Raw genomic sequence first — 22,583 nt, forward strand, 5'->3', positions numbered from 1 at the left:
GAGTGAAGTGAGTTGGTGTGGAAAATCCGAGAACCCTCTCATGTATTTATAGGGTACATCAACTTTGAAACACTGGGCGTTCAGCAGGTTACGCGGGGCGTAACTTCGGATAAGAAGGCTAGGCGGCGAAGGCTCGGTGGTGCGACGTGGCTTCTCCTGGACCGAGCAAGGCTATGCGAACGCGGCGCATACGAGATCAGACGCTGGGCATAGCGAGGGGGCTTCGTGTCACGATCCGAGGCGACTTCAGCGATCATCATCGGACGTTTGGGAAAGCGCCACGTCAGCACTTTCGTATCAGATCTCACAAATTCGACTACAAACTTTAAATATTTGTAACTTTCGCGTACGAGCTCCATGTTCGACATTATTTATATCCACGCATAGGCGGGAACGTAATCAACAACTTTCGTTTAGACTCCGTCGGCAAATTTTGACTTTATTTTAAAAGTTATATTTTTAACATGCTGGGACAGGATTGGTCCGTTTAAAATTCATAACTTCTTCATCCGACGTTCGTTTTCGTCTGTCTTTTTATCGTTGTGCTACTATTAACGAGATCTTCGATTCTCGTTTAGGTTGTGTTGGCTAAAAACCGCTCGATCTAATATCCGAATTTCAGACTGTACATTGCTAAGCCAAAACTTCAAAAAATCATAACTTTTTCATACGAAGTCAGATTTGGGCGTTCTTTTTATGGACGCTCTCAGTTTAAAGTCTTCTACGACTTTCGTTTAGATTGCTAAGGCTAAATCTCTCTCTATCGTAAATTCACTATTTACGCTTCCCGGTATCGTGTCGGTTCTGTCGCGAAACTTCGACGAGTCATAACTTCTTCGTTATAACTCAGATTTCAGCATTCTTTATATCCACGGAATCCTTGTTTCGACCACTAAAACTATATATAAAGATATCGGGCTTATCTCACACTTTAATTTTGATGCTTATTTTTATCCTTTATTAATTTTATCTTTATAATTAAGTAATAAGCACACAAATACATATAATTCACATAGAATTCAAATATTTCATCTTTATTACTTCAAAAAGATTTACATTAGTTGAACTAGACTATTACATTGTCTAAAAATGCTTACCCCCGAAACCCAGGCGTTACAGACGGAAACACTTGAAATTAACCATTATGCCAAACCATACAATCTACCTTCAATCAGTTCCTTAGAGTCCCCAAAATTTTCCCTGGTTCGAGTACGGATCTTATGCTTCCAATAGTATGGGCCCAATACTACCTTCCATACCTATTCATACTTTCCTTAAGAACCATCTCGATTCCTCTAAGTAAATATGCATACGTCCTATCCAATCCCATACACCCATTCCCAAACAAATATACACCGCTACACAAAACGAGCATCGAGATAAAGATATTCCTTAGGCTTTCCTAGGATTCACTTCACACCTCTCTCCGCCATCAACTGTAAAAGAAACTCCCTCTAGTACCCATTAACTACCTCATAAATACAGTTACATGCCACACGCACTATATAATTCTTCGACTGCCAGGACTTACCCTAGAATGGGTGGACTCAGACAAGAGCTGCGAAATCGAGTTAAACCTAACCTTCTAAAATTATCTAATTTGTGTAACATGTAACCCAACATATTAGCTTAATAGTTAACCGATATTAGTGTAGGTCTCTAAAAGCACACATCAAGCAACATTCGAGCATCGAGTTATCCAAACCATAACATAACCTAATCAAGTCATTTTATCTACTATATGAATCCATACTAGCATGCAGTTCCAGAAGCTCAATCAACAGGCATATAAAGGCATCTCTCCTAGCATTCTATCATGCAAATCTTGAGCAAATCCTTAGCCCTAATCTAGCATACAATTCTCACATACTCATACCAAAACAATAAGCATATTACATGTATGGGTATTTTAGGAAAACTTACTTGAGCTCGAATGATTGCACGTATTGCACCCGTTTTTGTTAGAAAACCCTTTTTAGAAAATCATTTTCTTTTAAAGGATTTTAGAAATTCTCATTTTGAGTCGTATGCCTGAATCCTTTAAACCAAGGCTCTAATACCAACTTGAAACATCCCAAAAAGTTTGACATAAATTTCATTTTAATTGCATTTTAAAACATCCCTTAATCATGTGAAAACAATTGAAAGTGTATCATTGTGAAAAAACATTAGAGTACAAAATCCCAAAATCACATAATGCAGAAAAAATGGGCGGATGTGGTGGGATCAAGCTGAGCGCTTCCCTTTCGAGCTGGAAGTACATGAAATAAAAAATGAAAACCATAAGCATAAATCTTTCTAAGCTCCTCCAAAACACCCTATACCATACATACATAAGAGTCAAAACATAATTGCGTCTATTTCACCCCCTTCGGTGTCTTTCAACCGGTACAGGGTATATTTAAACCCCTTCGGTCTCATTCAACTGGTATTGGGTCTATTTTAACCCATTCAGTCTCTTTCAACTGGTACTGGGTGTATTTCAACCCCATCAGTATTGGGCGTATTTCAACCCCTTTGGTCTCTTTCAAACGATATCAGGTCTATTTCACCCATACAGATAGCATATAATCATAACAGTGAGTTCCCTAAGATATCTCATACGTCACAACACATAAACAAATATGGGTTATCAGCAACCCTAGAGTCTACACAAAGTCTCAGTGGGAAAACAACACACCCTGTGGGTTATTAGCAACCCTGGAGACTACCCAAAGTCTCATTCACACGTAAACAACATAACATAATAATAACAGCTAGACCCAGCTGATCATCACATATACAACTATTCTACCACACAGGTAAGAATAAGTGAGGAGACTCATCTGATACCGATGACAGATAAATCTCACACCCGAATTGCCGGAACTAGAATTTGCCTAGTAACACAATAATTAAATTAAATTAATAATTTAGGTGCATAACCATCTCACAAGTCCAAACCCCACAACTATGCTCCTAAAGGGCTAAAGACCATTTTGCCCCTTCTAGGGTCCAAAACCCTAAATCTTTGACCAAAATTCAAAGTCAACAAAAGTCCTCCGTCCAGCGCGTACGCTGGGCGTACGTTCCTTATGCGTCGCGTACTCGAAGAACAAGGTGAGTCGGGGTCAAGACTGGCTACGCTGGGCGTAGCCAGAAGTATGTTGGGTGTATGCTGTCTGATCCCAAAAGTCATTCCATAATGTTTTAATCATTAAGACATGCAATCCAAACATATATCTGACCTCCATAGAATGTCTTAATCCATAAAGTGTAACAGCCCAAAATCTCAAGTATTGATTAAGTTGCATTTTGGGGGTGCTTTAAAGGAGAGACTCGACGAGTTGGAGCCAGACTCGCCGAGTAGGGTCGCAGGTTTGGTCGCGGGTTCACGACTGGACTCGACGAGTCCAGATATGCAGGCAGACGCAGGTTTCGTGCTTTAGTTGACAGAGCAGACTCAGCAGGTTAAAGAGAGTTAGTGATCGTCTAGAGTTAACAGGAAGGTTATGCAGGCAGACGCCGTTGCGAGCATGTGATTCCGGTCGGCGACTTCGTATTTTGACGAGGTGTATAGCGGATGAGTCAACAGTGGTTATACTAGAGAACGATTAGGTGGATACGAGCCTGTGTTACGTCGAGAGGCCAGTGGCCGTCGGAGATCGGAAGATCAAGGTTCTGAGGAACAAGGAGGCACCTCTGGTATTGGTTCAGTAGCGGCCTCGGAAGAGATCGGTAGTGTCTAGGGAAGCCGAATCGTGAGATGCGGGAGCAGCAGCCAGAACTATTTTCAGAGTGAGACTTCGAGGGCGAAGTCTAGTTCTAGTGGGGGAGAATTGTAACAGCCCAAAATCTCAAGTATTGATTAAGTTGCATTTTGGGGGTGCTTTAAAGGAGAGACTCGACGAGTTGGAGCCAGACTCGCCGAGTAGGGTCGCAGGTTTGGTCGCGGGTTCACGACTGGACTCGACGAGTCCAGATATGGACTCGGCGAGTCGACGCTGTTCAGCGGAAACCCTAGCCGTTCAGTATTGGGTCGTATATAAGGGTTATTATGCCGTCATTTCACGACTTTGGATCGATTGGGAAGAACCCTAGGCGACTGGGGCGGCTAGAGCAAGTTTGAAGGCTATTGGTGACCTTGAAGGAATTGTTGTGCAAGGAGGAGAAGGGTTTTGGCTAGAGGAACTGCAGGGAGTTCGAGTTCTGAAGTTTGGGGACATGGAAGGTACATCATTCAGGTAATAATTCGGATTACATTCTCCTGTGATTGATGTGTATATAGATTTAGGGTTTATGGAACCCATTTGGAGTCTAGATGGATTGTTGTGTTGTTATTCAACGTTTATAACCCTGTATTAGTACCCTTAGAGGTCCAGAAGGTCCCATGTTTGTATATTCGAGAATATATGTATCTCAGGAAGCAGTTCGATCGACTGCATGGCATAGACTCGCCGAGTCGGATGATCAGACTCGGCGAGTAGCTTGAAGATTTACTGGGACTCGCCGAGTTGTTCTTCAGACTCGGCGAGTGGAGTCGGGGTGGCCCCGCGATTCTTCCAGGAGTGACTCGTCGAGTCAAAGAGGATACTCGACGAGTAGAAGGGAATCTTAGAGGATTGAAGGACGACCAGACTCGCCGAGTCGCCAGGGAACTCGCCGAGTCTAGTCGAGCTGACAATGGACTGTTGACCAGAGTTGACTGGTGTGATTTCTTAGAGTCAGTTAACGTGGAAGATAGAAGTATTAAAAAGAGATATATGATGAGACAGGGAGCTTGTAGCCCGGAGGATCAAGTGCAAGAGATTTCAGGAGTTGCTATCTTCCAGTGTCCGCGAGGTGAGTCTTCTCACTATACCTCACCCGGAAGGGTTTGATTGTGTGACCGGAAGGTCAAGTATGTTATGTGTTATGATTATATGCTATGAATGGAAAGTTAGCTGCTACGTGTGATATACATGTTTATATATGGGCCGGAAGACAAAGTATTATGTGACAGGAAGGTCAGGTATGATAAATGATGTATGTGCTTTATGTGTTAGAGTATTTGTGTTATGTGTTATATATGCGTATGGGCCGGAAGGCGAATGATCTTATGGGCCGGAAGGCGATTATCTCACGGGCCGGAAGGCATTGTGCAGTGGACCGGAAGGTCAGGGCCTGGAAAGGCGTACGTGCGTAAGGTGTATATTGGGGAACTCACTAAGCTTCGTGCTTACGTTGTTTATGTTATGTTGTTTCAGGTTCTTACGGTAACGCGGGATGGCAACGGTTCGATTGTACACACCGAGGAAAGAGTTGTATTTTGGAGGATCCTGGTTATCTATTCAAATGAAATTGGAACTATGTTTTGTAATACGAATATGAATAAGATTTTAAACAAGTGTTTTAATATTAAATTGATTATTTAAATGAAAAATTTTGCTTTGAAAATTCACGGTGTTACAAATTGGTATCAGAGCCTTGGTTTGAGGGATTCGGACGCGCCTACAGGTGAGTCTGGACTCAAACTGAGGACTTAAGAAAAGGTTTTCAAATAAATAGTTTTCTAAAAGTGAATAAGAGTTCAAAGAGGAAGCAAGAAAGAGCAGTGTGTACAATCAGCCAGAGCCAAACGGTGATTTCCCAAAATACCCTTACTTTTATATTATGAAATATCTATTATGCACTTTATGAGACATTATTGCATGCTAGAGACAGGCTAGGTATTTCACATCTTAGGACTAGAGTGGCCTGATTTGTGATGCCTTAGTCTAGGGTTTGCTGTTATATGTGCGTTATGCTTTTGTGTGTATGTGATGAGTGAGAGTATCTAGTTAGAACGCGCAAGGGGTAAAGCTACGGGGTACGGAGGTACTTCCGAGGATGAGCTGAGAAGGTGGAGCTACCACAGATGGGGAGTCCTATGTATGCTTCAATGCTCGAATGCTGCTTGCTTTGTGCTTTGTGGAGTTATCGATGATGGGAGTCAGCTACTAAGTGAGTATGACGATACTCAGGAGGTAGAGGGCTGGCATCATTAGTAACTCTTCAGCAGCTGATAGCAAGGAAGTGGGAGGACAGCGGAAGGGACTAGGGAGTAAACCTAGCCAGATGAATGCGCTGGTAGAGTAGAGGATTTCGCTGGAAAGCGAGCACGCGCGATGAGATGGGTGAAAGAGCAGGTTTATCAGCTACTTAGGAACTCTGGGATGGTCCGTGTGGAAAGTATGGGTAGATGTGGCAGGTAGTATGGGCCCGTACTACTGAAAGCAGAGGACCCATACTTGATACAGGGGGCATCCTAAAGGTCCTAAGGAACAGATTGAGGGGTGATGTTATGGTTCGGATACCATACATCGGAGCGGATACAGAGTGATGTTATGGTCCGGGCACCATACATCGGAACAGATTGAGATAGATGTTGTGGTCCGAGTGCTATACGTTGGAGCAGATTGGGGAGTGGTGCTATGGTTCAGGTACCATACACCGAAGCATGTCAAGGAGGGATGTCATGGGATGAGTACCATGGTTCGTAGTGGATGATGCTTGTGGCTATCTTGTTATCCGGTTATGACCGATGAGGTAGAGATTGGACGCTATGGGTTTCAAGCCTGTAGACCATGATTGAGTACGGAGAGACGTTCCTCGAGGGGAAAGGCGAGTGCCTATCAGAGTATTTTGGTAAGAGTCAAAGACAGGGGAGAATTTCAGTTGAGTCGAGCAATCAGACGGCAGAGGAGAGGTCACCTTTTGGGTGAGTAGTGTCATTTATGCTCGTGTGCAAGACGCGAGAGGTCTGGTGTTTCAGTTCTGGATTTGGGAGTACACCCTGCAGGTAGTTATCGATAATGACTTCCCTCAGAGCATCAGGTAGCGGGTGTACCGCGAGACCGGGATTTACCGTGAACAGACAGTCAGATGGGGCTGAGGTAGTCGAGAACCACACCACACCTAATTGAGAATAACAGGTTGGGTTATAGTGGTAGCAGTGAAGAGTTCATGCGAGTTTTGCAGTGTGGAGAGTTGTCGTCTATGTTGAGAGTAAGTCCCTGTTCTTGGGACAAATCCGGCGTTGGATACGGATTGACGAGTTGAGATGAGAGGAACGATGATGCTGCGGTGCGGTCTACGAGCCAGATATGTTATCAAGCGGTGCAGGTGCTTAGTATTAGATCAGTATGGGATTTGGAACGATTAGAGGCAGCCGTGATGAGAAGTTCCTGGAGAGTTAGCTAGAGGTTCAGAATATAGGGGATTGATTGACTTCATAAGGGGAGGGACTATCGGGTGTTGCACAGCACTTTACTGAGGCAGGTACGATTTCGCTGGTGGAAGATAGTCGTGGGTTGATTGTATGCTAATTGGTGTTGGTTCGAACCCTAGTGGGGGAGAACCGGGTGCAGTATGTAAGAAAGCAAGAATTGGCAGGAGTAGTAATAAGTGGAGTATAGAGATGCAGTAGGAAAGCATGAGACCATAGGTGTCGATGATCGAGTAAAAAGGGGGTTACATCGGAGCTTGCGGGTCCGATGGTGCATGCCGCAAGTGCGGAAAGTAGGGGCACTGTGCACGGGATTGTTGGCAGTCAGTGCCAATTCAGGATTTGAGGAGGATAGGATGGAGCGGAGCCCCAGAGGGCTCAGGGTCGTGTTTATCTGCGTGCGACAGAGAGAGACGGAACAGTGCCGGAAGCAGCTGCGGGTATGATGCTTTCATGATGTCTTAATTGTCTTGCATTGTTTTGGGTATTGTTTGTGCTGGTATCTTGTATGGATTTCGATGCGGTATTCGTTGTTTCGCGGGTCTGGCATAGTTATGGATTGGTGCTTCAGGTTTTCGCTTTGGTATTCGTTGTTCCCTGATGGTTGGGTATGGTTATAATTGGTGTTTTAGTGTCAGTAGTCTTGTGCGGTTTTCGATGTGGTGTTCATCCTTTGGGCAGATTGTGGGTTTGGTTATGGGTTATTGTCGCGGATTCCTTTGGTTATCGTCCGTGGGGGTTGTTAGGGGAGATGCGGCACTGGGCTGATTGTCGGGTAGCATCTACAGTCGTGGAGTGGATGATTTAAGGACTAGATTCTTGTGAGTGGGTTGATCAGGGAGGAGGTGTGTTTTGCTGAGGGTTGCTTGTGCTTATGGGAAGCAGTCAGTGTGCAATTGTTCTCTTTGTACAGGATTGTTCGGTAAGGTCGTTAATGACGATCGGTGGCAGTTAGTCAGTGTTTTAGTGGGGGAGAATTAGAAAATTCTCCGGGAGATCGATGAGTATATGAGGGTACTTAGCTGTTGGGATTCAGCAGCGTTTGTCAGCGCAGAGTATAGCCCGACGAGAGCGAGTGTCGGGTATGCGGGGCGGGATACAGATCTAGGGCATTCGATTGTGGAGGCCTAAGAGAAGGCCAGGATCAAGTTTGAGTAAGTAACCGGGGTTATGTGATCAGGGTATTGGTATGTTTGAGGTACGTGATGGGTTGTACTGCATTAATTCCACGGGATTATGTTGTGCATGTTTCTAGAGCTGGAACCGGAAGGTTCCAGAGTTAGAACCTGAGGGTTCGCAGAGTTGGGTGTACGGACCCACAGAGACATAGCCTCGAGTGGCTAGTATGTGTTATGAGAGTCGGTCCAGTCATGCTGGAGACTCTGTTGGTATTGCTGGATCAGTTTGAGATTGCGGATTGTGTATGTTGCAGTGTGATTGCTTTGGAAGGTCTGGCCCCGGGTTAGTGATCTTGTTTAACTGAAGCAGTGATCTTGATGAGTGGAGAGAGTGCATGAGATTGAGAGCCCCTGCAATGAGAACCAGAGTATGTGGATAGCGGTTATGCAAAAAGGGTGGTGTCGCTTAGGGCGAGCACCGTGGCACCGGTTGGAGTGGCATTATGGCCAAGAGGGTTCCTTGGAAAAAGGAAAAAAAAAGAAGGTGTGTAACTCAGAAAGGATGCAAGGGAATAGAGAATCTTGAATTCTCAGTGCGATTCTGATCAGGGTATAGGACGGATATTAGAGGTTCGTCTTGGGAGATGTTCGAGGATATCATCAGTGTATCGGGTTTTTCAACCTGCGAGTGTTGGGACTAGTTCAGTATGTGTATGTGATGGCAAGAGGGAACTTGTGAGAGTTGATCTGAGAGGGAGAATGGATCTCTCAGTCGGCCCAGAATGGGCAAAGTGGGCTTTGGATAGGGGATCCGGTGGTTCAGGATTTCCTAACCCTTATGGGTTGAGTGATCGTTGAGATTTGGAGCAGAGTGCATCTTGGGTAATTTCCGATTTCAGAGAGTGATGAGCAGTTCAGAGTTCGTGCTTTAGTTGACAGAGCAGACTCAGCAGGTTAAAGAGAGTTAGTGATCGTCTAGAGTTAACAGGAAGGTTATGCAGGCAGACGCCGTTGCGAGCATGTGATTCCGGTCGGCGACTTCGTATTTTGACGAGGTGTATAGCGGATGAGTCAACAGTGGTTATACTAGAGAACGATTAGGTGGATACGAGCCTGTGTTACGTCGAGAGGCCAGTGGCCGTCGGAGATCGGAAGATCAAGGTTCTGAGGAACAAGGAGGCACCTCTGGTATTGGTTCAGTAGCGGCCTCGGAAGAGATCGGTAGTGTCTAGGGAAGCCGAATCGTGAGATGCGGGAGCAGCAGCCAGAACTATTTTCAGAGTGAGACTTCGAGGGCGAAGTCTAGTTCTAGTGGGGGAGAATTGTAACAGCCCAAAATCTCAAGTATTGATTAAGTTGCATTTTGGGGGTGCTTTAAAGGAGAGACTCGACGAGTTGGAGCCAGACTCGCCGAGTAGGGTCGCAGGTTTGGTCGCGGGTTCACGACTGGACTCGACGAGTCCAGATATGGACTCGGCGAGTCGACGCTGTTCAGCGGAAACCCTAGCCGTTCAGTATTGGGTCGTATATAAGGGTTATTATGCCGTCATTTCACGACTTTGGATCGATTGGGAAGAACCCTAGGCGACTGGGGCGGCTAGAGCAAGTTTGAAGGCTATTGGTGACCTTGAAGGAATTGTTGTGCAAGGAGGAGAAGGGTTTTGGCTAGAGGAACTGCAGGGAGTTCGAGTTCTGAAGTTTGGGGACATGGAAGGTACATCATTCAGGTAATAATTCGGATTACATTCTCCTGTGATTGATGTGTATATAGATTTAGGGTTTATGGAACCCATTTGGAGTCTAGATGGATTGTTGTGTTGTTATTCAACGTTTATAACCCTGTATTAGTACCCTTAGAGGTCCAGAAGGTCCCATGTTTGTATATTCGAGAATATATGTATCTCAGGAAGCAGTTCGATCGACTGCATGGCATAGACTCGCCGAGTCGGATGATCAGACTCGGCGAGTAGCTTGAAGATTTACTGGGACTCGCCGAGTTGTTCTTCAGACTCGGCGAGTGGAGTCGGGGTGGCCCCGCGATTCTTCCAGGAGTGACTCGTCGAGTCAAAGAGGATACTCGACGAGTAGAAGGGAATCTTAGAGGATTGAAGGACGACCAGACTCGCCGAGTCGCCAGGGAACTCGCCGAGTCTAGTCGAGCTGACAATGGACTGTTGACCAGAGTTGACTGGTGTGATTTCTTAGAGTCAGTTAACGTGGAAGATAGAAGTATTAAAAAGAGATATATGATGAGACAGGGAGCTTGTAGCCCGGAGGATCAAGTGCAAGAGATTTCAGGAGTTGCTATCTTCCAGTGTCCGCGAGGTGAGTCTTCTCACTATACCTCACCCGGAAGGGTTTGATTGTGTGACCGGAAGGTCAAGTATGTTATGTGTTATGATTATATGCTATGAATGGAAAGTTAGCTGCTACGTGTGATATACATGTTTATATATGGGCCGGAAGACAAAGTATTATGTGACAGGAAGGTCAGGTATGATAAATGATGTATGTGCTTTATGTGTTAGAGTATTTGTGTTATGTGTTATATATGCGTATGGGCCGGAAGGCGAATGATCTTATGGGCCGGAAGGCGATTATCTCACGGGCCGGAAGGCATTGTGCAGTGGACCGGAAGGTCAGGGCCTGGAAAGGCGTACGTGCGTAAGGTGTATATTGGGGAACTCACTAAGCTTCGTGCTTACGTTGTTTATGTTATGTTGTTTCAGGTTCTTACGGTAACGCGGGATGGCAACGGTTCGATTGTACACACCGAGGAAAGAGTTGTATTTTGGAGGATCCTGGTTATCTATTCAAATGAAATTGGAACTATGTTTTGTAATACGAATATGAATAAGATTTTAAACAAGTGTTTTAATATTAAATTGATTATTTAAATGAAAAATTTTGCTTTGAAAATTCACGGTGTTACATAAAGTCCATAACTTTAAGCCTTTGCATGAATGGAATAAGCTTAAACCACAAATCCCTAACTTAAACCATACTCAAAACCACCACACTCATGCATGGAAAGAAATGGACCTTCAAGCAAGCATTTTTATGATTCTAGATGACCTAAAACACATGAAAGGACAACTAATATGCTCTGGAGTAGTGGTGAGGCTATCTATAAGTAAAGTGGTTCCAATGACCCACCTATTTTTTTTAATTTATCCAAAATTTAATTAGAAAATTTTTAGTGACCTACCTTAAAAAAATTGAATACCTACCTTACCCAGAAAATCGTTGAATTTATATAGAAACATTTCTATAAAAAAAATTAGTAAACCATGTGGTTTTCTATTCTAGACTCTTCACTGCTCTGGAGTGAACCATATTCACAAAGATCCAAGATTGGGACAAAAAAAACTCATAATAACCCATTTAAGAGATCTAGAAAGAAACAAACCAATGTATAAACTTTATACCTGCAAAAGATGCACAAGGTGAGGTAGTTTCTAGATCCACAAGTTTGCAAGCAACACTGCCTTCTTTAATAACCTTCTTTTTCAACAAGAGAGCATAAAAAACTCTAAAAAGCTTCAAAATATTCACACACAAGGATGAGACTTGAGATTAGGGTTTGGAGGGAGTGGAGGTTGTCTCTAGAAGGTCCAAGGGAGGTATAATGTTGATTAAATAAGGAGCAAACCCCTAAATTTAGGGTTTTAGGTTTGAGTTAGTATGCCCTGCGTACCATATGTACGCCATGCGTACTAGCATGAGTCCCGTGTTTCCGAGGCTTGATCATGTACGCTACGCATACCTCACGTACGCCCAACGTACAGGCTGAAATGCAAAGATTTTGACACAAGGTACCAAGAATGAAAAATACTTGAAAATTAGATGTTACATAGACTTTAAGTCTTAAAGGGATCAAAAAATGCATCTTTCTCAACTTAATCCATTAAGTCCAAGTCTCCCACTTTCATATCTAGATTAAAAAATGTCTAGATGGGTAAAGTTTCCAACTTTACCCATAATCATGCCATAATCCTTCAAGATCTAAAACTTTATTGGACCACAATAACCTAAAGTACCAAGATAACTTGCATGGCTAAAAAGGAAGACAAAATATCATAACTTTCTTAGTCCATGAGGTCCAAGAAACACTCCAAACTAATCCAAATATGTTGGAGTCCACTCAACGCCAAGATTACTCATAAAATGGACCAAAAGTGCCAAAAACCACATATGAAGAGATCTCAAGAACTAAAGAGCAAGATTGGAACTTTATACTTACAATAATCCAGAAATGTGGTGGCTTTAATTGATCCAAACTTGAAGCATCATTCCTTACAACCAAATAAACCTTCTTGATCTTTAACTTCATCAAAATAGCATAAAAAGCATCCAAAAGAAGAGATAGGAGAGAAGAGGGACTCAAATCTTGACGGTGGAGGCTGATAAAATGCTAAAAATGAGGAACATTAAGCTTAAATACGTTGAAAACCCTAAAATCATGGGCTTAGGCCTGACAGATCACCATTTCGTGGTCCCGACTCACCACTCCATAGTGACGGTTTTTGCCCAAATCCTTTCTAGCTTCAAACAACCATAACTTCTTCATTTCAACTCCGTATTCGGCGATCCTTATATCTACAAAAAGGTGTTGAGAAGCCCTATACTTCTATCTAGTTAATTTTGGCTTAAAACATGCCGAACTAAAAACCATAATCCATAAAGGAAGCCCGGAACATCACTTTTCCCACTTTCCCTTTTGACTCTAAAACACAAAACAAGGCTTAGATCACATAACAAATATTATCAACATCAAATAAGTTCTAAAGCCTATTCTCTTGAAGCCCTAGGCCTTTACTTGATCCATTTATTGTCCACCATCCTGAAATAAAAAAAAACTTCTCGAAACCGGATGTTACAGATAAGGTGGACTTCAACCATAGAAGAACGAATCGATCACGTCTTTTCCAGGCAGCATATTCTGGATTTGGAGCGAGGATGGCAGGAGAGGTTGTGACAGCAGGAGTAGTCTCGGTGGCCAGAGCAGCTGCAATAGCTGAAACAACTATGGTCTCCGATGGTGGTGTAGGATTCAACATAAAATCCTCCAGCTGAAGTTATAAGGTCTCCGATGCTGAAATGATGGTGGTGTGCCAGAGTGAGTAATTTTAGCGATCAAGCTTGATTGTAATTGTTGGAATATGGAAATTTAGAGTAGATGCGGTGGTAGTAGCCAAATTGAGAAGATCAGGGATTCTAGATGCTATTGAAATAGACAAAATTTTGATTTTAGGAGTGATTAGCTCTGATACCATATAAGTGAATGAATTGAACCATGTGTTTACATTCAGGAGATATAATGTTTATATACAGGAGATAAGAACTAGAAGTGAGATGTTTACTCCTATTCTACAACTATGACTATCTAGACTCTTGACCATTTTACTAGGTCAAATTTACACGCTTTACATTTGCATTTTACTGTCATGCTATTGTTATTATAGATAATTATGCATTGTGTAAAGTTATCAAAACCTCGCTTACAAAATAATATTGAGCATAAACCGAAAAATATGCAAGATAAGCTCTTTGAGGTGGAAGATAACACTAACCATATACTGTTTGATGTCGGTTTCACTATTTGTTCCTCTAATGTTCCATGTTGTCTGAGTCATTGCTTGCTTGACAATGGTATTCAATGGAAGCTTGAACACCGATGATCATTAATTAAATACTATAACATGACTTAAGTATACTCATTTCTGGTCCTAAGGAATTAAATATCCTCAAAGGCCTAGGACGAACAAGAAAAAAAAGTCATTGTCGTTATTATAAGTTGTTATTTTTAAATAAAAATATATAATAAAAAAGTTAGGGGATATGCAGCAACCCACTTTGCCCCCCACAACGCCCCCATGGGTATATGGTATGAACGAAGAAGGTAAAGATGACAAGTAGTGTAGATTAGGGATGGATGATGATAATCTATGTAATTATATTAATGATATGGGGCCAGACGGTATTTAATGGACATAGACGGTAACATGGATACGAACCACCAATGCATATAAATGAAACTATAAGGATTGACCTTGCCAAAAATTTGAAACTTAGACTTAAAAGTGTGAATTTTTGTATATCACATTAACATTTTCATATATTTACTCTAAAAAATAATAAGTAGCATCCCATTCATTATTATAAAATAAAAAATAATAGTAAACAGCAGTCGACAGTTGACACCATTCGGAGTGTTTAAGGAGTTGTAGCAGAGCCTTGACATTAAAAACTCAAGAAACCCTTCCCCAAACACCACAAATTTAAACCAGTTATATAACAGTATATTTAACTAACATATAACATAATCTAGTTCTAGATACGCTATATGCAAGACACAAACACAGCAACTCCGCCAGTTCCAAAGCGCACCTGATGTAGAACCATTGCTTACAGAACATTCTTGATTTGCAGGGTATCAAGTCAACAACGTGTTTCTGATGGGAAATTTACAAAAAAATTTGAAAAAGTCTAAGTTTAAGTCATTATCACTGTTTCATTAATTTGTTGTCTTCGTGACTTATTTTTCCTTTTTTTTTGTTTGTTTGTACCTCCTAACCCCTGTCTAGTTTTCTTATTTGAATGATATAAGAAAAATCACATTGATGCTTAGGAGTGTTCATTTGGATGGATCGGTTTAATCCGATCCGATCAAGTGAATCCAAATTAATTTCGGTTTTCAAAACGTAGATCCAAATAGTCCAAACTAAATTCAAATCCGATCCGATCCAACCAAATTATAATTCGGTTGGATCGGTTTTTTACAATTCGGTTTTCAAGAATCAAGACATTTCAACAAATATATAACTTTAATATTAACTTACTCTACAATATAAACTAAAAAATATTATTTAATTAGTTGTGAACTAAAACTTATAAACAACTATCAAGAAAAATATATTATAGTTTACTACTTTATAGACAATTTTTTTGATAAGAAGTACATATTAAAATATTATAATTGATGAAAAATTTTAATATATTAAAAGAATAATTTAGTAAATTTATAATTTATTAAAGATATATATTAAAAAGAACAAAATAATAAATTGTAATTCGGTTTTTTTGGACTATTCGGTCTTTATTTTATAAACCAAAACCAATCCGAAATACGAAATAATAATTCGGTTTTGCTAAAAACCAATCCAAAAATCCGAATATCCGAACCAAATAGTCCGACCCAAATTGTCCAATTAGACAATTCAATTTTATCCAAACAGTAAACACTCCTATTGACGCTACTCTCACGAATAGAGACATGTGAGAATAACAAAGATCAAATATTAATATTAATAGAAACGTGGACGCTTAAAACCAAGAATGTACTCATGATTACATTTACTAGAGCTATTTTTAATAGACTTAGGGGTTAGTCATTGGTGAGGTGCCCGTCATTTTCTACCTGCCCTCATGCCAGCAGGGGCGGCTCCCGTATTCAAGTGGCAAATGGTTTCTTCAAAACCATCTTGCTGCCGGTCAAAGCACCAGTGCGCAAATGAAAAAAAAGGTTTTCAATCAAAATCCATAATGATTTTTTAATGAGTTTTTATGTTATTTATTACCAAATCTACAAATCAAAAATCTTAGAAAATAGCTACTATTTTTTAACAGAAAATTTATCTACTAGTCAATAGACCATATCAAGAGAGTTTTATCGTATCAATTCTTCATTTGTTAGGGTGCACGGTGTCGTCTACGGCTTGGGAAAGGTTCACCAAGGCATCGATTCGGCGATGGTGAAGTACCGAGATATGTGTGTTTGGCGGGTTGTCCAACCTGTGACTTCTCTCTCTCTCTCTCTCTCTCTCTATATATATATATATATATATATATATATATATATATATATATATATATATATATAGAATTAGGTTTAAATGTTTTCACTATCTATTGTGTGCCCATATGATTGATTCTGGACCAATCATTTTAGTTATTTTAAGAAATTAATTAATGCATATTAAATGCTGAAGATGTAATTAATACCTATTATATCTTCAACATGTAATATGTATTAATTACTTTTTTAAAATAACTAAAATGATTGGTCTAGAATCAATCATACGGGCACACAATAGATAGTGAAAACAAAATAACCTAACCCTATATATATATATATATATATATATATATATATATATATATATATATATATATATATATATATATATAGGTTATTTTGTTTTTACTAACTATTGTATGCCAGTGCCAGAATGCATAGATCTAGACCACCGGATAGAATAAAATCAAAGGTCATGATCTGAAGGTTTATTATATTAGAATAGGATAATATGTACCATATAATCACGCAAATTTCAGCATAAGGGCATTTTAGTCAATTAACCTATATTAAAAATGGAAGTTTTCGGATTTTTAGGGATAATTAATTCCTTTATTTTTAAAAATCTTAATATTTTAAATTACTTCAAATTTAAAAATTCGATTTTATTCTGTCAGAATGACAGAATGCCAATCTTAAACTAATAAATGTATTTTTTGATTTTATTCTGTCAGAATGACAGAATACCAGCCATAAACTAGTGAATATATTTTCGATTTTATTCTGTCAGAATGACAGAATGTCAACCATAAACTAGTAAATACATTCTGAAAGAATAAACAAAATCGATTCTTGAACTAATAATATGCTAAATAATTACATTGTATGATTGTGATTCATTGAATAATAACATTCTGAGAGAAGAACAAGTGTAATTTTTAAAAAATAACAATACTCTTAAACAGTGAGTGATCATTCTTTGATTCATTCTTCAAGCCTTTTCCATCAGGTCTTCAAGCCATTCTTCAAGTTATTTCTATCACAATCATACGATGTAACAACTACACATTAAACATATAAATAATTAACATTCTATCAGAATTGCCATTCTATAAGAATTGCATTGCATGAAAATGAGTTGCAATAGAATCCCGGCAAAATCATTCTTATGTGATTCTACCATAATCATTTTTATGTGATTGATCTTGAAAGGATACAAACTCTTGTCAGCCTGAACCATGTCATCAATGAATCTCTTACCAATAAAACACTTAGCATCTGAAAAATAAACACAACACAAGCAACCACATTATGATAAAAAGGGATGTGGGGTTAGAATAAAAAGAATGGTGTATATTCTAACTTCACATAGAATCACAATAAGAGGAAAATGTATCAGAGAAGAATAGGCTATGAAAAATACATTTTCTTCTTCACATCAAACTTCATTGACTTTCTACATTGACTTTTCATTTGTCTACGATTATAGATGCCTTATTTAATCAATTTTCGCTTCACATCAAACTTTGACAACAAATCGACATCTTATACCCATCTGTTCTTCAAAATCGACAAATATGAACACCAATTTTGACTTTTTCAAAACAAACTCCAACTTATGACCATGAAGTGCAAGTTATAACAGAACATTTCTTTAATCGAAAAAAACAGAAATAGAACATTGAAGAAATCGAATTAATAAGATGATGAACACAATCTCAATCTTGAATCCAAATCGAGATAAATTCTGAACGACTTGATAAAATCAATTTGATTTCTATCAGAATTATCATTCTATAGACTTGAAGTAGAGCACAATAGCGGTGGTTTTTTGGAGTGAAAATATTTTGAGGATTTTGGAGGTTTCTGAGTACTCGGTTGGAATTTGCTGATGGAAGAAGATGTGAATTGAGTGAGTGAGTGTTTGGAATTGTTAAGAATTGAAGAAATTAAAAGAAGGAGGTCAGCGAAGAGAGGAAGTGGGCAGCGGTGATGGTGATTGTGTTGATGCCGATGATGAATGTGTTCGACTACACATATGACTAGGTCATATATTGACTTTATTTCCATAATTGCAGGATTTAAATTAAATGATTTCCTTAATTAAAAGTACAAAAGAACCAAAATACTCTTTAATGATTTATTTAATTATTTATTATTTCTAGAATTCTTATTGGTGCATTTAGGCACACAATAGTTGCTAGAAATATTTGAACCTAGCTCTCTCTCTTTCTCTCTCTCTCTATCCCTCTCTCTCTTTCTCTCATTCTCTCTCTCTCTCCCCCCTCTCTCTCTCTTTCTCTCTCTCTCTCTCTCTCTCTCTATATATATATATATATATATATATATATATATATATATATATATATATATATATATATATATATATAGATCCGGTAAGAATTTTTTTTTGGTAGGAAGGTAAGAAGTTTTTTTTCTACATATTTTTTTGACAAACAAAAGAAATGAATCACTAGATGATTCATTTGTAAGATGATTCACAAGAAAAAAATTCTCAAAAAAACATCTTTATGATTCATTTTTAAGTAAATTTAGAAAAAATTAACTTTTGTGACAATTTTAGTGAATAACAACAAAATCATTGTATAAATGAATCATCGAGATGTTTTTTTGAGAATTTTTTCTTGTGAATCATCTTACAAATGAATAATCTAATGATTCATTTTGTTTGTTCGCGAAAAAAATATGTAGAAAAAAAATTTCTTACCTTCCTACCAAAAATTTCCTTCTTATTTGATCTTGACTCTCTCTCTCTCTCTCTCTATATATATATATATATATATATATATATATATATATATATATATATATATATATATATATATATATATATATATATACTCTCCTTCAACAATGGTAATTTTTCAATTTTTTAATTCATTTTCACATTATAAATACTCCTCAATTACATTCTAAAACGACACCTCTCCATCCTTTCAATTGTATTCCAATAATTTATATTTCATTATCACTTTCAATTCAATTAATTTCTTTTAAAAAAGATGTTATTCCTACGGCACTCTCGAAAATAACCAGATAAATAAAAAAGATCTTTATACTTTTGTAAAATATTAATGGGTCATTTTAAACTACAACTAGAGGGTGTAGATCATTCAACTCGTCAACTCGGAGAATCGCTATGGATTATTATTTTGTTTTTTTAATAAAATATTATTTTTAATTTAATTTAGTATTTTTTTCGTTTTAAATTAGTAAAAGTTTAATTTATAAAATAAGAAAATGAAAATTGAGTGAATTGGGAGGCAGGGATGAAAAAGATGAGTTTCCATTTGTTGCGAGATGCAAGAGATGGATGACAAAGGAGAAAGAAAAATTGATGTGACAATAATATGTCAAATGGGTTGGGAAGAATACATATATTACACCATTAAAATGATATAAATCTCCATTAATTCTAATAAAATTATTTAAACCGTTTAATAATTTTTCAATTAGAGTTTGCCCATATCCTTAACGTTCGCTCTATACTCTTGTCCCGATTCCACGATCTTTCTTTGTGTTGCCATTTATATTGCATATCATTATTTTTCTTTTGATGTTGTGATTTATATCTCACGACCTTTGTAACACATGTTAACTCTCTGGTTTAATAATTTGTTGGCTACACAATTTATATGTGGTTTATTTACATTTTATAAGTTTTTCTTGAGATTAATAGTATATAAGCTCCTTATAGGGTAAGGTGGGGTTAGTTTGAGTTGTGGGGTATGGTCTCCTCTTTGAATTCATTGTCGCTTACACAATAGGTTGCAAGGTTGCAGAGCAACTTAGGAGCAAGTGTAGAGTAGGTCGCGGTCCCCGAGCCAATATGTATGGTACTTATAGTGTGAACGGTGAGATAGCTATGAAGCATGGGCTAGAAATTATGATATAATGACAACATTTTATGGGCTTGGCTCAAAAGTAGAATTTAGGTTAACTCATTATTATAAATAGATCTTCTTATAGAAATGTAAACCTAATGCAGAAATACGTGTTTAATAGATATTAATAAAATCTCTTCCTAGTTTGTCTATGGAAGTAACTCGATTGATCTTGTTGAGTGAAATACGTTAATTCCTTGTGTTCTTTTATTTCTGTGCATATTTAAGTGCCATGTTTGTGTGTATTTAATGATTGTAAATCCTAACAACTGATATAGGATTTATGATTGGAGACAATAATGTTTAGATTAATAAACTTGAAAGTAATGATTTTAACTTTTTCTAGATGTAGATCAAGGATTACCTCCATAAAAAGAAGTTACATAAACGTTTGAATGAAAGAAGTTATACAATGATGAATTATCACACCCCATCTAGTAGTAGAAACATCAGGCGGTGCAACGTTTGAATGTTGGATCTCAAGCCAAATACATACATTGAGTAATACACTAATATATTAAGGAACATTTCTATTTATTCATTAGCTAAAATATGTTACACAATTGTTCAAGGTATAGATAGGTTACAAAAGCAAAGTACAAAAGTAAAGCACATAGACTTCGAGCTGCATTACCAATGTTACCTCCTCCTTTATCTGGGTTGATTCTCCTAAGAATACATGTGGTTTTTGAATGGTCAACATAATGTTGATGAGACCACAATTTTTTTGTCATTAAACATGGTGTGGTTATTTTAGTTATCTCGTTTATCCTAAGATCACTTCCTCGAGTTTGTGTATACTATCGCTACTTTCTTAAGTTATATCCTAGGAGTAGTCTAATATATAACAAATTTACGATGAGTTCCTATAATCAAGCTCTGACTGTTGATCCCAAAAATGACGATGCTTCATCGGACGTCGAAAATGTGTTTAGAAAGTTATGCCTTCTTTGACTTGCCATTTAGTTATAGCTAGCAACCATAGGTCGTAGTGTCAATCTCATATAGATCTATACATATCTCTCCCACTCACTTAAAATTTAATGATTATAGGTTGGGAGCTAGCTGAAATATTTCAACATCTTGATGAATCGTGTTTCATCTAAATCTTGTTACGTGGGGGCCTCCCCTATGTTGTTATTTGTTGTTGTATTCATTGTTAATACTTATTATGTATATTATTCATCGTATACATATATGTAAATGAGTTGATGTATTTTGCGTAGTTGAGTATTTTGTCAGAGTAACCACTAGGTACTAAGCTTATCCAAAGGGTGACTAGAGTATTTGCGTTTCCTAGCAACTGGCCAGCCTATTGACTAGGGATTACTTTACTCAGTGTGTTTAGTGTAGCCGAGTATTTGAGCAGAGTAACATTAGGTACTAAGCTTTATCCAAAGGGTGGTTATAATAGTGTCTAGTGTTTCAACATTTCTTGGAAACTGGCTAGCATATCGAGTAGGTATAATCTTATCTATCAGCGTGAATCACTATATCAACTAGGCATAATATTAGCTAAAATGTTTGGGCAGAGATTCTATCGGGCATAATCACATCCTATTTTTATTAGCATAAGTATCAAATTTGCAATTAGTAATATCTATGTAATGATGCATTTTAAAATGTATTCCCCTCGAAAGAGTTTGTAAAATGGGGTTGTAAACTCAACTTTGAGTAATGATAACGTTGTTGTAGAGCTGAAAGTCAGCACTTCGATAGGCATTAGGGGCAGTGACATGAGGATTGAGGCAGAGAGAGAATGAGTGTGAGGGGTGAGGAAGTGATCTGTTGAAGCTTGCTATTTATAGCAAGTTTTGGAGTGTGCACCACGTATTTACACCTAAACTGTTTTTGGATTAGGTGTCTAAGACCATAACTATAATTGGTATATATTTGAATTGATAGTAGCACAATCCTTTTGGGTTGTCCTTAAGCCTTGCAATTAGACACGATGACTTTTAGAGAGAGATTAATTTATTATGTGATTAATAAATTAATTTAAAAGGTTTATTAATCTGTTATTAATTAGATACAACATTATTTAATTAATAGTTAATCAAAATTAATTTCAAGATTAAAAGAATTAATTAAAAATGCAGGGTTCTAAAGTGTCATTGTTCAATATTTGAATAAAAGGCTCCAGATACTTCCAAATGGAGGGTGGAAGGTTTCTTAAGGGATATTCTAGGATTTCTATAATATCTCATATGGATAAATAAGGATTTGGATGATTACCAATTTGAAATATTATCATTATATTCCAATTAGGGTTATCCAATACTTCCTTGCACCACTATATAAAGGACCCTAAGGCCTTTAAATTTCGGCCACTCCATTCCCTAGAGAGAAAACTGAAATTTCAAGCCTCCCCTCTCCTCTCTCCTAATTCATTCTCTTGTTAGTTTGATTGTGATTCCATTAGAGGTACGACACTTATGGTGCTTTCTTCTAAGAGATCTTCAAGAAGGAATCATTGTTATTTACTACAATAACAATTAATGTATATAATCCTAAACGCTAATTTACTATTTTTGAAA

This window comes from Lactuca serriola, chromosome 3 (genome assembly GCF_051521515.1).
Source record: "Lactuca serriola cultivar US96UC23 chromosome 3, Lser_US96UC23_V15, whole genome shotgun sequence".
NCBI classification, from domain to species: Eukaryota; Viridiplantae; Streptophyta; class Magnoliopsida; order Asterales; family Asteraceae; genus Lactuca; species Lactuca serriola.